Consider the following 7528-nt stretch of genomic DNA (forward strand, 5'->3'; position numbering starts at 1 on the left):
GCTTTATGCTTTTTCTAAATTGGGTTTGGGAGCATTTCTGTAATCCAATTTAAATTAGAAATGTTGCTGCATGCATTACACACAAGCTATAAATAAGCATAAAAAAAGCAAACCAAATAAGCCAAACCACCGCCTCCGTGCTTAGAGACAGTGTGGGCAAGGAGTGTGGCCAACTTGGAGGCGGGTTTGAATCTTGTTGTACTGTGAAGGGCCTTTTGAGAAGCCCTGCCAGCTGCTTGGAGCCTCTTCCCCCCCCCCATTTATAAACTGGGAAAGTAACCCTAGTTATCTTGGACGGAGGTGGTCCAGGTCAAATAAGCAAGTACACAAAGAGGATGTCTGTAGGAGGGTTCCTTGGGAAGCATTGTATTGTTCCACGTCTGCAGATAAAAGCAAGGGCTTGAAACACGGTCTGAGACAGTAGAGACCTCATGCACCCCGGAGCACAGGCCACAAGCTCCTCCGCACAGTCACAGTCACCGCAGCCGGTTCACAACTGCCACCCCCAGCTCACCATGGACAACATCACTGTGCTTGTGGTCAACAACAGCCTGGCATGTGCAAGGTCGGCTTCGTGGGTGACAGCGCCCCCTGGGCTGTCTTCTCCTCCATCGTGGGGTGCCCTCAGCACCAGGGCATGATGGTGGGCATGGGTGAGAAGGATTCCTACGTGGGTGATGAAGCCCGGAACAAGAGAGGCATCCCTGACCCTCAAGTACCCCATTTAGCACAGCATTGACACCAACTGGGACAACATGTAAAAGATCTGGCGCCACACCTTCTACAATGAGCTGCATGTGGCCCCTGAAAAGCACCCTGTGCTCCTGACAGAAGCCCCCCTGAACCCCAAGGCTATCCAGAAGAAGATAACCTAGATCATGTTTGAGACCTTCAACACCCCTGCCATGTACGTCACCCTCCGGGCCGTGCTGTATGTATGTATGTATGTATGTATGTATGTATGTATGCCTCTGGCCGGACCACTGGCATTGTGATGGATTCCAGTGATGAGGTCACCCACACTGTACCCATCTGCGAGGGATACGCCCTCCTCCACACCATCTTGCATCTGAACTTGGCTGGACAGGACCTAACAGACTACTGTATGAAGATCCTCACTGAGCGAGGCTACAGCATCACCACCACGGCTGAGCAGGAGAAATTCTTGTTACGTTGCCCTGGATTTCAAGCAGAGGGCCACAGAAATTTCCTTGTCCTCCTTGGAGAAGAGCTATGAGCTGCCCAATGGACAGGTCATCACCATTGGCAGTGAGCGTTTCTGCTGCCCCGAGGCACTCTTTCAGCCCTCCTTCCTGGGAATGGAGTCTTGTGGCACCTACAAAACTACCTTCAACTCCATCATTAAGTGTAATGTTGACATCCACATGGACCTCTGCACAAACACAGTGCTGTCTGGCAGGATCAGTATGTACCCAGCCATCACTGACAGGATGCAGAAGGAGATCATAGCACTGGTCCCCAGCACAATGAAGATCAAGATCATTACTCTCTGTGTGGACTGACGGCTCCATCCAGGCCTCCCTGTCCACCTTCCAGCAGATATGGACAGCAAGCAAGAGTACAATGAGTCTGGCCTCTCTATCATCCACCTCAAATGCTTGTAGGACTGTTAGTTGCATTACACTTTTTCTTGATTAAAAAAAACGCAACAAAACCAAACAGCCCAGCTTGTGCAGAAAAAAACCTCAAACAACAAACAAGATGAGATCGGCATGGCTTTATTTTTCACTCCTTTTTCTGGTGTCTTGTTTATTTTTAATTTTTTTGTACTTGACTCAGGATTTAAAAACTGAAATGGTAAGGGTGACAGCAATTGGTGTGGAGTGAGAATTCCCCCTCCCCTCCGTGATCTCCAATGTGGCCCGGGACTTTACTTGTACATTGTTCTTTCTTTTTTTAAGTTGTTGTTGTTGTTGTTGTTTTTATGAGCCATTGAGTCACTTGAGACTCATAGTGACCCTATGTACAAGAGCCCTAAAAGCCGTTCTATCCTGTGCCAACCTCGCCATCTCAAACACACTCATTCCCACCACTCCACGCACAGAATCGATCCATCTCATCGAGGGTCTTCCTCTCCTGCGCCGTCCCTCCACTCTCCCAAACATGATGTCCCTCTCCAAGGACAAGTCCATCCTTGCAACATGCCCAAAGTAAGTCAGACGAAGCTTCAGAATCCTTGACTCCAAGGAGCATTCTGGCTTCACCCTCTCCAAGACAAACCTGTTTGTTCTCCTAGCAGTCCATGGTATATTCAACAGTCTTCTCAAGCACCACAGCTCAAAGGCATCAATTCTCTTTCTGTCATCCCTATTAACTGTCCAACTCTCCAATGCATAGCCCATAATTGCAAAGACTATACCTGGATCAGGCACACCTTAGTCTCCAGCCTGACATCGTTGCTCTTCAGTAACCTTGAGAGGTCCCTCACAGCTGACTTTCCCAATGCAATTCGTCTCTTGATTTCTTGGTAGTCATTCCAAATAATCATAACATGGCAATGTGACAAGAAGCTCCTGCCTTTCCAGAAGCCTCTCCCCTCCCCTTAAGGAGAAAGGGTCCCATACCCCCACCCCAGGTCCACACACAGACAAGGGGTGATATGTAGCATTGCTTTTGTGTAAATTATATGTAATCCAAATTTTAAAAAATCGCCAAAAAGCTTCCACCTTATTACTTGTTCTTTTTGTTTAGTTTTTGTTTTCAATAGTCATTGGTAGCCCTACTTTTTTTGGGCCCTTGCCCTCTTCCCCCAACTCTAGAAAGAAGAAGGCTTTTGGTCTCCCTGGGGCAGCTGAGATGTGAAGGCGGCCAGGAATTTTACCTGTACGCTGTCCTCAGACCAGTTGAATGAAAGTGCACACGTCAAAGAAAATTTAAAAAAGAAAGAAAAGAAACATGCTATGAGAAGACGGACTGTACAGAAAGACGCCTCAAAATCGAGCACCATAGTGAGAAGAAAGGAGTGTGACTTGTGTCTCTTCTGCTCAGATGAGAGAGAACTTTAGTTCTGTGAACACTGGATGTGCTTGGTGGTGGCAGCAGAGCCCTTGTACCAGATCATAGAACACTGCAGGCACTGGGACCCCCTGGCAGCCATTGCTGTGGTGGAGCCCATTGTTGAAGCCACTGGGTCAATCTGTCTCACTGAGGTCTTCCTCTTTGTCACTGACCCTATCTAAGTATCTATCATGTTCTTCTCCAAGATAGGTGCTCAGAACCTCTTAATTATACCATCGCTGAGTGTTGGAGTAGATGGGAAGTCTTCTTCCATTAAGATTTACTTTCAGAAACCTGATAGAGGATCACTGTGAGCTGGAATCTACTTGATGGCACTAAATTTGGGTTTAGAGTTTTGGTGGCAGTAAATACATAATTTGCTCAGGCTATAGATTGAATACATATGGAGAGGAGATACAATCCTGTCGCACATCTTTCCTGATTTTAAGCCATATATTGTTCCCTTGCTGTTTGCACAACAGAATCTTAGTCTAGATATAGGTTTTGCATGAGCACAATTAAATGTTCTGGAATTCCCATTCTTCTCAATATTAGCTATAATTTGTTCTGATCCACACAGTCAAATGTTTTTAGTCATTAAAGCACAAATAGACATTTTTCTGGTACTCTCGGCTTTCAGTCAGGATCCATCTGACATCAGCAATGCTATCTCTGGTGCCACAGCCTCTTCTAAATCCTGCTTGAACTTCTGGCAGTTCTCTGTCCATGTATTGTTCCAACCATTTTTTTTCTCATGATCTTCAGCAGTATTTTGTTTGCATGTGATATTAATGATATTGTTCTATAACTTCCACATTCTGTTGGGCCACCTTTCTTGGGAACAGGAACTAATATGGATCTCTTCCAGTCAGTGGACGAGGCAACTGTGCAAGTCTGACATTCTGCCTTGTGAAACTGAGTTACTTCACTAAATCTCTGTTTCCTCTTGTGTGATACAAGGAGAACAGTAAGTAGTACCTGCCTCCTAGTGTCATATGAAGGTTAAAAGAAATGATGCTTGTAGAGAAGTTTGCAGGGTTCCTGTTACATCATGGCCATTCACTGAAGACACCATTGTTTGTTGTTGAGTGGACTCCAGCTCATTGTCTCCCCATAGGTGACAGAATGAGGTACTATCCTGTCATCACATTCAAGGACAGGCTCTAGTCGTTTGTCCCGATGGTCACTGTGTATTTCCTTTTTTTCCCTTTTTTTTATTATTAATGTTAATGAAAGTTTACAGAGACTTTGGATTTCCATTCATTCATTGTTGAACTTTTCTCCCTGCCCACCCCTTCTCCAAGTTCGCTCTTCTCTTTGAAAAGTAAAAGAAAAATTCTTTCACTGGTATACAATCCCTCCCCCAAAGTCCTCTCCACTGTGCAGCCTTTGTTCTGGATTCCTGTCATGACAATAATACCTAATCACATATCCTTTTAAATAGTTCTCTCCCGCATCTGTTTCAATGCAGTATCCAAAATTTACCCCATCTTTCTTAGTCTCCCCCCACTATCAATGTCAGTCCCATTTTACAACGGTGGTACTATGCAGTATTTGCCCTTTTGTGACTGAGACATTTCACTTAGCATAATGTCCTCCAGGGTCACCCATTTTTGTGTAATATTTCATGAGTTCCTTGTTTTTTCAGTGTAGCACAGTATTCCATTGTGTGAATATGCCAGAGCTTCTCTATCCATTCTTTTGTTGATGGGCACTTAGGTTGTTTCCAACTCTTTGCTATTGTGAACAAAGCCACAATAAACATGGGTGTGCATATATCTGCTTGGGTGGTGGTTATGATTTCTTTAGGGTATATTCCCAGTAGAAGAATTGATGGATCAAATGGTATTTCTGTCTCTAACTTTTTGAGAAAGCTCCATACTGCCTTTCATAGTGGTTGCCCCATTTTATACTCCCACCAACAGTGAATAAGAGTTCCAGTTTCTCTACAACCATTTGTTGTTTGCTGTTCTGTTAAATTTTGCTATTCTTACTGGGGTGAGATGATATCTCATAGTTGTTTTGATTTGCATCTTTCTTAGAGCTAGGGATTTCAAACATTTCTTCATGTGTTTGCCATCTGAATGTCTTCTTTGGTGAAGTGTCTGTTCATATCCTGTGCTCATTTAACAATTGGGTTGTTTGCCTTTATCTTCTTGTTGTGCACTCTGTATTTCTTATACCTTCCAGCACTATGACAGAGAACACTATGTTATCATCCAGAGGGTTTTCATTGGCTAATGTTTACAGGTAGACCATGATGCCTTTCTTCTGGGTTGCTGTGGTCTGAAAGCTCTGCTGAAACCCGCTCACCTTGAGTGATCCGATGTTTGAAATAATGGTGGTAGAGCTTCTAGCATCACAGCAACATGCAAGCTACCACCGTGCAACAAACTGACATATGGGTGGTGGCAATAAATAAAACTCACTCACTGTCTTCTAGTCGATTCCAACTCATAGCTGATCGGTCAGTTCAGTGCTGTAACTCCATGGAAGGAGATAACTGATCCTTCACCCTCGGAGATCCACCTCTGGTGAATTCAAGTTGTCTGTTGCCTCCCTCCTTTGCTTCTTTCTCATTGTTGTTGGGTTGGAACGGACTCCTCGCTGACACTCCATCAAGTGTCTGAGGCTGTTGTGTGGAGGATTTTGACTATGTGATGGATTCAAACTGTCACAGAGGCATGGCCTTTGGGTTACTGATGCAACTCCCTATGGACTAGGCCACCAGAGCGCCCTTAATAAACAGTAGCTTTATAATCATACGGTGTTTGCCAAGGAAGCCAAACATGCAGTGAGCTGGGACTGCTGTTTACATACCTTCTCCCTCTAGCCCATTACTGGGTCACACTGGGAAGCAGAGGCCCTGGAGCGGGGACTCTCAGTAAGTGAGGCCCAGGAGGTTTGCGGCCCCATTCATGCCTTGAGCTGTGTGCTGGCCTAGCCATGGCCCATCGGAGCTTCTCTCTCATCCCTGAGTCTGGGTGCTGGCCTGTGGCCATGTGGTGAGGATCAGGTTTTCTCAGGTACACTCAGAATTAAGACACATCTTTAGGGCTTGGTGGAAATGGTTCATATTGTATTGCTCATCTACCTAGGAGCTTTCGTAGCACAATAATGAAGAGCTCAGTTGCTATCCAAAAGATTGGCAGTTAAACCCACCAAGAGAGGGAAATGCCTGAAGATTTGATTCTGTAAAGATTTTAGTGAAGAAAACCCTATAGGACAATTTTACTCTATCTCACAGACCCTTGGTGAGTAATAATTTTTAAAAAAATCTTCTCAACAGCACATAGCAAACATACTGAAGGTTGGTAGTTCAGAACTGCCCAGTGGTGCCAGGGAGGGAAGAAGATAGGACCCTTATAGTCCCCTTGTGTTGAGATCCTACAGAACGTGTGGAATCCCCATGAGATGTAACTCCACTTCAGTGGGGTTTTTTGAAGAGACGTCAAAACTCAAAGTCATGGCTACTGAACCTCTCTGACTCTCAGGGACACCTCCCCCGACCCGCAGTTGGGATTTAGAGGCTGTAAATGACAAAGGGAGACTACCCATCTTTCTCCCTCGGAGCCACTGGGGGATTTGACCTAGCACAGTCACGATAGACTGGTGGGTAGACGGCACAGCTTGCTGTAGACTCTGCCAACAGAGCTCCTGAAATGACAGGTTTTATGCTTCCTTACTTTGTCACACACTGAGAAGCCTTAGGAAGGTGCTGGCTTTCTCAGTTCTTTCTTCATTTTGGGGAATATTATTGACAATTCCAAAGGCGTCGTGTTCAAATCCATGAGCTGCTCTGCAGGAGAAAGATGGGCAATCTTCTCCTGTATGATTTACTGCCTATAAAAACCATCTGTGGGTCAGTTCTATGCCACGGCACACAACAACAACATTGACATTTTGAGCTCTGGTGGTCTAGTGATAAAGAGTTGCCTGCTAGCACAAAGTTTCATGGTCCAAATCCACCAAATGCTCCACAGGTAAAAGGCCGTCTTCTTCCATGTTATTTGCTATCTCTGAAAATCCACTGGAGGTCAGCTATGAGTTCATTACAACTTGACAATTCACAACATTGACATTTTGGGCTGGGTTGTTAGGGGCCGTCCTGGACATGCTAGCATGTTTACCAGCACTCCTGGGCTCTGCTCACTAGATACCAGTTGTTGTTATTGTTGTTGTTATGTGCCATCGAGTCACTTGCGACTTATAGCAACCCTATGTACAACAGCCCAAACTCTGTTCTGTCCTGTGCCAATTGCACCGTCTCTGACACACTCATCCCAATTACCCCAGTCACTGAATCAAACCACCTTATAGAGGGCCTTCCCCTCTTGTGCTGTCCCTCCACCCTCCCAAGCATGATGCCCCTCTCCAAGGACTGGTCCCTCCTTACAACATGTCCAAAGTATGTCAGATACTGCCTGGTTTAACCCTCTCCAGGATGAATCTGTTTGTTTTCTTGGCAGTCCATGGTACATTCAATACTCTTCTCCAGCACCACAGCTCA

The 7528-nt window shown here is 45.3% G+C and overlaps 1 pseudogene; it reads left to right on the plus strand.

Moving 5' to 3' along the window:
- Positions 1-515: 515 nt before the first annotated feature.
- Positions 516-1625, plus strand: LOC102865643 (annotated as a pseudogene).
- Positions 1626-7528: the final 5903 nt, after the last annotated feature.

Source organism: Elephantulus edwardii, unplaced genomic scaffold, assembly GCF_000299155.1.
Source record: "Elephantulus edwardii isolate Elephantulus edwardi_28Jun2011 unplaced genomic scaffold, EleEdw1.0 scaffold00283, whole genome shotgun sequence".
Classification (NCBI taxonomy): domain Eukaryota; kingdom Metazoa; phylum Chordata; class Mammalia; order Macroscelidea; family Macroscelididae; genus Elephantulus; species Elephantulus edwardii.